Source organism: Vulpes vulpes, chromosome 4 (assembly GCF_048418805.1).
Source record: "Vulpes vulpes isolate BD-2025 chromosome 4, VulVul3, whole genome shotgun sequence".
NCBI classification, from domain to species: domain Eukaryota; kingdom Metazoa; phylum Chordata; class Mammalia; order Carnivora; family Canidae; genus Vulpes; species Vulpes vulpes.
Genome location: NC_132783.1, coordinates 30,957,041 through 30,967,273, shown reverse-complemented (window position 1 = coordinate 30,967,273; position 10,233 = coordinate 30,957,041).

Here is a 10,233-nt window from a genome sequence, read left to right as displayed (position 1 = left end):
CTTTGGCCCAGGGCGCGATCCTGGAGACACAGAATGGAATCCCATGTCAGGCTCCCAGTGCATGGAGCCTGCTTCTCCCTCTGCCTATGTCTCTGCCTCTCTCTCTCTCTCTGTGACTATCATAAATAAAAAAAAAAAATTTAAAAAAAGTCTTCAAATAAATATCAAATAATGATAACAATAATAGCATGCTAAGTAATTTTACATATAAATTTATTTAATTTTCAAAATAACCCAGTAAAATAAGTACTCCCAATATTCTCATGTTATAAACTACTGCCATTTATAAAAACAGGTAAATAAGGATGAATACTTTTGGTCTGTGTAAGCATTGGGGAATGGATGGGTTCAGGGAAAGACAATCAGATGTTTCCTCTTAGATGTACTACATTTATTTATTTTTAAAAATATTTTATTTATTTATTCATAAGAGACACACACACACACAGAGAGGCAGAGACACAGGCAGAGGGAGAAGTGGCTCCACGCAGGGAGGCTGATGTGGGACTTGATCCCAGCACCCTACGATCATGCCCTGGGCTGAAGGCAGGCGCCGGCCGAGCCGCTGAGCCACCCAGGGATCACCCTGATGTATTATATTTAAAGTGCTTTTGTGGGATCCCTGGGTGGTGCAGCGGTTTGGCGCCTGCCTTTGGCCCAGGGCGCGATCCTGGAGACCTGGGATCGAGTCCCATGTCGGGCTCCCAGTGCATGGAGCCTGCTTCTCCCTCTGACTATGTCTCTGCCTCTCTCTCTCTGTGTGACTATCATAAGTAAAAAAATAAAATAAAATAAAGTGCTTTTGCATGGGCTTCTCTTTTATCCTGGACAGCTCTACCCCCGGGGTTTACAGGGTCTGTATCCGATCCATCTTTTTTCCTAGATCCTGTGGTAGTGTATTACTAGTAATAGTCAATTAAGTATTAAGTAACGAGCTAATTAATTAACAACTAGGGAGAAAAAAATGAGATAACATTCCAGAAGAATGCTGGCAGAATTAAAAATCAAATTGCAGGTTTTAGAGCTATCTGTGATTCACACAGGGTCCCTGACAAGATCTAGTCTTCTACTGAGGTGAGTCCCTGACAGACATACCTGTGGTGGTTGTATATGCATGACTAATTAGGACCAAGTGAGGGCAAAGAAAGAAATCTGAGTTCTCGCCAGTTTTAAAATAAGATTTTTCAAGTTGTATATTTTGGACAGGAAATTTTGTTATCAGTGTTGTACTAACTGAATAGACTATTATTTAAAGTGGCATTCTAGAAGACAAGGATTCTTCATGATCTGCTGCTTACAAAAACTTGTAATATTCAATACTAAAAACAAATTTTGTCACTTAGCAAAAAAAGTAATATATATTTAAGAAAAATATGTTACTATTTTATGTTATTTCAAATTATATTCTTTTCCAGTCAAAGATTCACTGTGCTTTAGTCATATGGTTTAAATCTTGGAGTAGAAGTGTTTCTTTGACTTTGAAGCTCACTGACTTTCTTGTTATGTCTCCCATTAACATATAATACACCGCACTTCACTTTTAACGTTCTAAGTTTGTTCTTTCCTGAAGAAAAGCTCTACTTTATTCCCTTTACTCCTTTACTTAAGCCAGCTCATGCCTTAATGAAGCCTAGAGGAGTATTTAGCCTACAGCTACTGTACAGATCAGTGATTCGGCAAACTTTTAATCAGATTAAATGTTGCTACTTAATCCCAAAGAGTAGAAACTTGATCTTTGTGTCACTTTTAAGGTGATATCACCTTTTTTTAAAAAAAGATTTTATTTATTTATTCACGAGAGAGAGAGACAGAGAGAGAGAGAGGCAGAGACACAGGCAGAGGGAGAAGCAGGCTCCATGCAGGAGACCCATCCCAGGTCCCCAGGATCCCACCCTGGGCTGAAGGCAGGCGCTAAACCACTGAACCACCCAAGGATCCCTAAGGTGATATCACCTTAAAAGGAATTTCATCTAGTAGTTTTAATTTTGGAATATTCTTCTCATCCTTGTTACACAGAATGGCTGATTTATGTTTTTCTCTTGGGGAATTTTCCTTCATTTACTTTCTCAGTGTTTATTTGGATGCTTTGAGATATTTCTTTCAGGATTCATTTATAGTTGCTTCCAGATTTCATGTTTCTTTCATTTTTCAATATTTTCTTTTAGAAAAATCATATTCAGGAAATAATTAATAATTATCTATTATTGCCCTGACATTTAATGCATTGTTTTGTCTATATCGCTGAACAATGATGTTCAGAAATAATGTCACAAAAATGGCTGCAGAAGGCATGCAGAATCCTTCCTTTAAAAATATATTTCCGTTTGGTATTCATTACAAATATTTATACCTGTGGAATTATTTATTTCAATGTCTACATTTTACATCATAAAAGAAAAAGTGAGCACCAAACAAAAAATATTTCTAAGCCAAAATAGTCTCAGAACATGAATTTGAACATATCACTTTACTTTTGCTATAGGATTCTCTCATTTCACCTGTTGTCACCTATTATACCACTGGGACAAAACAAATTATCCATCACCATCCCCAAATCACACCCACATGGGTGCACACATATACACACACATATTTACTAAGAATGAGCTACTTCTGTTTTTCTAGCTGTAACTTTCCATCAAAACTTGATATTGACAGTCACTTTGATATTCAGTTCTCCTTCATTTGGACCAAAATATGATTAGCTTATTTTTACCCGAGATGAATGTTGTTAAATTTGTTTAACTTTTTTATAAAGGATTCAGAATCTGCTAACCAAAATAATCTTTAAGGAAAATAAACAAAACTAAGAATGAAAAGAAACATTTCATTACAACTGGAGTGATGACAGAGAGAGCTGGAAAGGATATATATATGAGATTCTATACGCCCTTTGTTCACCTTGGAATCAGAAGTAAGAACTATAACAGAATGCATTCATATTTTCCTATAAATGTTGTAATGTTGTTTTCCAAAGTAATTCCCTGGGAATTCATGAACTTACACACTAAGGCCTTCTTTGCTCAAATATTTCCCAGATACTGTGGAGGTAGTTTGGTCCTTGGCTTCATAGTGAATTTGATACTTATGGTACGACATTGACATAATTGTTAGTCTTGACGAGCTCTAATTTTTAAATCTATAATCCAAGACAAATTATGAGAAATGCCAGGTACAAAGTAGGAGTTTCATACTGCAAAACAAAGAGTTCTTATTTTAGTGGACATTCTCATAATGTAGAACAGTGATACAAAATGTGGTCATTTAGCTATTTTTAGTAGATTGTACATAGAAATAATTTTGTCAGTAGATGTTCTAAATGAAGAGCAGACCATCATAGATACATAGAATATTTCTACAAAGAGCAGATGCCCAGTTCAGCTACTATCTCACAAGATAGCATTTACACTGAAATATAATTTTGTTAGGGTAAAACATGAATCTGATTTGATAATTACCCTGGCAACTAATTCATTTGTCAGAGTGATCACAGATTGCTGAACTCAATAAGAAATGATATTTTATGAATTCACAAATTCCTAGTCAGAGTGGGAAGCCAGTTTATAAGTGAAATGAAGGCAGCCCTGGTGGCTCAGCGGGTTTAGCGCCACCTTCTGTCCAGGGTGTGATCCTGGGGACCCGGGATCGAGTCCCACATCAGGCTCCCTGCATGGAGCCTGCTTCTCCCTCTGCCTGTGTCTCTGTGCCTCTCTCTCTGTGTCTCTGTGAATAAATAAATAAAATGTTAAAAAAATATATATATATATAAATGAAGTGCTACTTAGTGAAATTTAAATCAACAAGAGGGGAATTAATTTTATATTAAACTCTAATGGTATCAGAATATGAATACTTTTTAAAAAAATATTTAAATTCAATTTAGTTAACATATTAGTTTCAGGGGTAGAATTTAGTGATTCATCAGTTGCATATAACACCCAGTGCTCATTTCAACAGGTGTCCTCCATAATTCCTACCACCCAATTACCCTGAACACTGCCCACCTGCCTCCCCTCCAGCAACCCTCTGTTTCCTATAGTTAAGAGTTTCTTATGGTTTGTCCCCTCTGTTTTTATTTTATTTTTCCTTCCCTTCCCCTATGTTCATCTGTTTTGTTTCTTAAATTCCACATATAAGTGAAGTCATATGGTAGTTGTTTGGCTCTGAATGACATATTTCCCTTAGCTTAATACACTTTAGTTTGACCTACATTTTTGCAAATGGCAAGATTTCATTCTTTTAAATGGCTGAGCAATATTCCATTATATTGTGTGTGTAACTATGTGTGTATGTACACATTCTACTGTATATGTATATTCCAATGTACCATACACATTCTATTTTGTATGTGTGTGTGTGTACATCCAACCTCTTCTTTATCTATTCATCTGTTGATGGATATTTAGGCTCTTTCCACAGTTTGGCTATTGTGAACATTGCTGCTATAAACAGTGGGGTGCATGTGCCCACTTCGAATCATTATTTTTGCATCCTTTGGATAAAATCCTAGTAGTGCAACTGCCAGGTCATAGGGTAGTTCGATTTTTAACTTTTTGAGTAACCTCCATACTGTCTTCCAGAGTGGCTCTACCAGTTTGCATTCCCACCAACAGTGTAAGAGTGTTCCACTTTCTCTGTATCCTTGCCAACATCTGTGGTTTCCTGTATAATTTTAGCCTTTCTGACAGGTGTAAGGTGGTATCTCATTGTGGTTTTGATTTGTATTTCCCTGATGCTGAGTGATGTTGAGCATTTTTTCATCTGTCTTTTAGCCATCTGTATGTCTTCTTTGGAGAAATGTCTGTTCATGTCTTCTGTCCATTTATTGACTGGAGATTTTATTTTTGGGGGTTCAGTTTGATACGTTTTTTATAGATTTTGGATACTAGCCCTTTATCTGATATGTCATTTACAAATATCTTCTTCCATTCCGTAGGCTGTCTTTCAGGTTTTTTTTTTTTTCACTTTTCCTACATTATTTTTTTCTTTTTTATTTTTTTAAAGATTTTATTTATTTATTCATGAGAGACACACACAGAGAGAGGCAGAGACATAGGCAGAGGGAGAAGCAGGCTTCTCGCAGGTAACCTGATGTGAAACTCCATTCCTGGACCTGGGGTCACACCCTGAGCCTAAGGCAAACAGACACTCAACTGCTGAGCCACCCATGTGTCCCAATTTTTCCCTTTTCTTAAAATTTAAATTCAATTTGCCAACATATAACACCCAGTGCCCTCCTTAATGCCTGCCACCCAGTTACCCCATTCCTCCTCTCACCTCCCCTCCTGCAACCCTTTGTTTGTTTCCCAGAGTTAGGAGTCTCTCATGGTTTGTCTCCCTCTCTATTTTTTCCTCATTCAGTCCCCCCCTCCCTTTACAATCTCTTTCACTATTTCTTATATTCCATATGAGTGAAACCATATAATGATTGTCCTTCTCTGATTGACTTACTTCACTCAGCATAATAACCTCCTGTTCCATCCATGTTGAAGTAATTGGTGAGTATTGTCTTTTCTGATAGCTGAGTAATATTCCATTGTATATATACACCATATCTTCTTCATCCATTTATCTGTCGAAGGACATCATGGCTCCTTCCACAGTTTGGCTATTGTGGACATTGCTGCTATGAACATTGGGGTGCAGGTGTCCCGGCATTTCACTACATCAATATCTTTTGGGTAAATATCCAGTAGTGCAATTGTTGGGTCATAGGGTAGCTCTAATTTTAACTTCTTGAGGAACCTCCATATCGTTTTCCAGAGTGGCTGTACCAGTTTGCATTCCCACCACAGTGCAAGAGGGTTCCCCTTTCTCCACATCCTCTCCAACATTTGTTGTTTCCTGTCTTGTTAATTTTCACCATTCTCACTGGTGTGAGGTGGTATTTCATTGTGGTTTTGATTTGTATTTCCCTGATGACAAGTGATGCAGAGCATTTTTTCATGTGCCTGTTGGCCATGTGTATGTCTTCTTTGGTGAAACGTCTGTTCATGTCTTCTGCGCATTTCACGCCTGGATTGTTTGTTTCTTGGGTTTTGAGTTTGATAAGTTCTTTATAGATCTTGGATACTAGCCCTTTATTTGACATGTCATTTGAAAATATCTTCTCCCATTCTGTAGGTTGTCTTTTAATTTTGTTGACTTTTTTTTTTTTCTGTGCAGAAGCTTTTTATCCTGATGAAGTCCCAATAGTTCATTTTTGCTTTTGTTTCCCTTGCCTCTGGAGTTGTGTCTAGCAAGAAATTGCTGCAGTCAAGGTCAAAGAGGTTGCTACCTATGTTTTCCTCTAGGCTGTTGATGGATTTCTGTCTCACATTAGGTCTTTTATCCATTTTGAATTTATTTTTGTGTAGAAGGTCAGAAAATAGTCCAGTTTCATTCTTCTGCAGATGGCTGTCCAATTTTCCCAAAACCTATTTGTTGAAGAGACTGTCTTTTTTCCATTGGCTCTTCTTTCTTACTTTGGTGAAGATTAGTTGACCATAGAATTGAGAGTCTATTTCTGGCTTCTCTATTCTTTTCCACTGATCTATGTATCCATCACCTAATTTCAAAGGATAAAAATGGCCTCCACACTTGCTTGACAAGGCATAACCCCTCAAAATTAAGTATAGTCTCCTGATTCAAACACCTGGATCAAATCTCAATTTTCTCAGTTTAATTGTAATCAGTCAGAAAAGCATATTTTTTTCTGTTTGTTGCTCATTAAGTAAAAATGAATAATAACCAATATGATATCATTTTTAAAAGAAGATCTAAAAATATTTTTGGAGTTTAAGAATCTTATAAAATAGAAATCATAAGCAAAGAATACTTTCTAAGAAAATACAACATAAAAGTGCGATGGGCATGTAGACACAAACAGAAGATAATACACTGTATAATGTATAATTTTTCTGGAAGTATCAATGATACAAAACAAAACAAAAACTACTTTAAGTCAGTAAGTGGAAAAAAGACTCTGATACTGCAAAATGGAAAATTGAAGCTACATATTCATTTAAACTCTCCTAATGATTCAGGTAATGAGGAAATGGAATAATTTACTCAAAGAGGAGTTAAAAGCAAAATTAGTGACATTTAAAGAAAAATCTTGAAAGAAAATTAATAAAATTCACTGTCATCAATCCTTAATTTCCAAATTATAAAGTGAACATTTATAATACAAAGGCAACTCTATGAATTGATTTGACTTTAGAGTTTGAAGTTATATTATTTTACTATATTAGGTAGTGTATGAGAAAAGCAACTATATTTCTTGGCATAGAACTATAGGAGTATGCTTCCTCATATAAAGTAGGAATTCAACGAATATTTAGGGAAAGAAAGAAGAAAAGTATGAAGAAAGTAAAAAGGAAACCATGTCCCTTCATGAATAGCATCACAAACCAATCATAATTTCATAATATAATTTTGCTACCTTCACCTTCCGTATGAACATAATGAAGGTCTCAGATAATAGAATAAAAAGTAACAGTTTGCTAGGCACAGTTCTATGCATTTCATATTAATGGCCTCATTCCTTTTCACAACACATCTACAGAAATAGATATTGTTACTCTGTTTATTTTACAGAAGGCAGAATCAGTGCCAAAGCATTTTACTTAAGGAACCAGAGCTAAGAAGTAGAGGAGGTAAAACTTGGAGACAGGATGTGGATAAAAAGGAACTCTTATACACTATTGGTGGGAATGCAAACTGATGCAGCCACTGTAGAAAAGAGTATGGAGATTCCATAAAAAGTTAAAAATGGAACTACCCTATGATTCAGTAATCACACTCCTGGGTTTTTACCCAAAAAGTACATGAACATGATTTCAAAGGGATACATGCACCCCTAAATTTCTTGCAGCATTATTTACAATAGCCAAATTCTGGAAGTGGCCCAAGTGTCATCAATAGATGATTGGATAAATAAAAGGTAATACATATATAAAATGGAATATTAGTCGGCCATAAAAAGAATTAGATCTTGACATTTGCAATAACATGAATGGAGCTAGAGAGTATAATGCTAATCAAAACAAGTCAGTAAGAGAAAGACAAAAACAAGTCAGTAAGAGAAAGACAAAAACCATATGATTTCATTCATATGTGGAATTTAAGAAACAAAACATGAGTAAAGGAGAAAAAAGGTAGGGGAGTGAGATTGTGCAAGCACCAAACCAAGAACTCTTCACTATAAGAGAACAAACTGATAGAGGAGAGGTGGGGAGCGGGAGAGGTAAAAAAGGGTGATGGGGATTTATGAGTGCACATTTCATGATGAACTCTAAGTAATGTACAGAATTGTTGAATCACTATAATGTACCCCTGAAACTAATATAACACTATATGTTAACTATACTAGAATTAGAATTTTTAAAACTTAAGAGAAAAAAATTTAAAGATAAACAATTTGTAATCAGAAAAATTCCTGAAAAAGATTTATTCAAAGTACACTATATATGTGGGTTCCTATCTAATTGTTGACAATTTCCCAAAGAAACAGATTTCATAAGCATATTTATCTATATCATTTAATGTTTGCCAATTTATGGCTAAAATACTCTTAAAACATGCAATATACATGTTTTCTTGTAACAATGAAATCCACTCCCCTAAGTAACTGTCTTTGATAGAGTTTTTTCATATATTCAACAATTACATATAGTGAACACCTCTTATAGACCTCTGAGATACAATACTAAGGAAAAATGGAAACAGGTCATGTGCTGGTAGAGCTGACAGCTGAGTAGGAATGGGCAGACATTAATTAGAATGTTATACTTGTGAGAGATGTTGAAAGAAAGAAATATAGGCTGATGGAACTGTGTTAAGGGATTGGACCTAGTGATAACTGAAGTGAAATATGTTTGAGTAAAAATTAGGTAAGGCAAGTTAATATTAAAACTCATTATCAAAAACCCCTCTTTATCAATATTAATAATGACAGATATAAAGAGATGAGAAGAAACAAATTATCTTTGATGAACTACAAATGATCCTGTGTGGCTTCAGCATAAAGTGCAAGGAGAAACAAAGGACAAGGGCTTGGAGCAAAACCAAGTATAACTGGAGGGCTACATGGGGGGTTGGGCCATGTTAGATTTTCTATGCTTCTCTAGGAATTTAGGACTTTAAGAGCAATAAGACACTATTAAGGATTTTTTTTTTTTTCAGAAAACTCACATTATCAGATACATATTCTTACAAGTAATACTCTGGCTGGAGTACTTCAAGGGTGGAAAATGAATAGGATGAGGGCATGAGTAGATCCAGAAGATATTTTAGAAAGCTGTTATAACAGACCAGGTAAGAGACCATGGTTTCTCTCTGCAGTGGCATATTGGATAAAAGTCCTAAGGACTGAAAAATATTTAAATGATAAAATTAATTGGGATGAATTAAGATTAAGGGAAATAGTGACTTTCTAATGTATACAATTGAATGTATATTGGTGACATTCACTGAAACAATACTGGAAAATAAAAAAAATTGATGGGGAATAGGACTGGAGAATTTGGTCATATTTGATTTTAGATAGGTTGAATTGAAGAGTGTTGATATATCAAATAAGTGTTTTTCTATATCAAATAAGGTTATGGTAAGTGAAAGAGATGGCATAATGTAGTTAACTATACTGGTTTTAAACTCCAAAAAAATATCCGGGTTAGAAATATAAATTTATAAATAATTTTAATATTTTCATAAAAATTATGCCCTAAGTTCTGCTCCAGGTTGAAACTAAAATTTTTTTAAATGTATTTGGAGGGTATTATGCTGAGTGAAATAAGTCAGAGAAAGATAATTATCATATGGTTTCACTCATGTAGAATATACGAAATGGTGCAGAAAATCATAGGAGAAGGGAAGGAAAACTCAATGGGAAGAAATCAGAGAGGGAGACAAACCATGAAAGACTCTTAACTATAGGAAATAAACTGAGGGTTGCTGGAGGGGTGGTGGGTGGGGAGATGGGGTAACTGGGTGATTGGCAATAAGGAGGGCATGTGATGTGATGAATACTGGGTGTTATATGCAACTAATGAATTACTGAACTCTACATCTGCAATTAATGATATATGTTGGCTAATTGAATTAGAAAAAAGAAGAAGAAAGAAGAAGAAGAAGAAGAAGAAGAAGAAGAAGAAGAAGAAGAAGAAGAAGAAGAAGAAGAAGAAAAGCCTAGGATTCAGCTTTGAAGAACTCCTGGTATGTATTGTTACAAAAGAGACCAAACATGAAGTT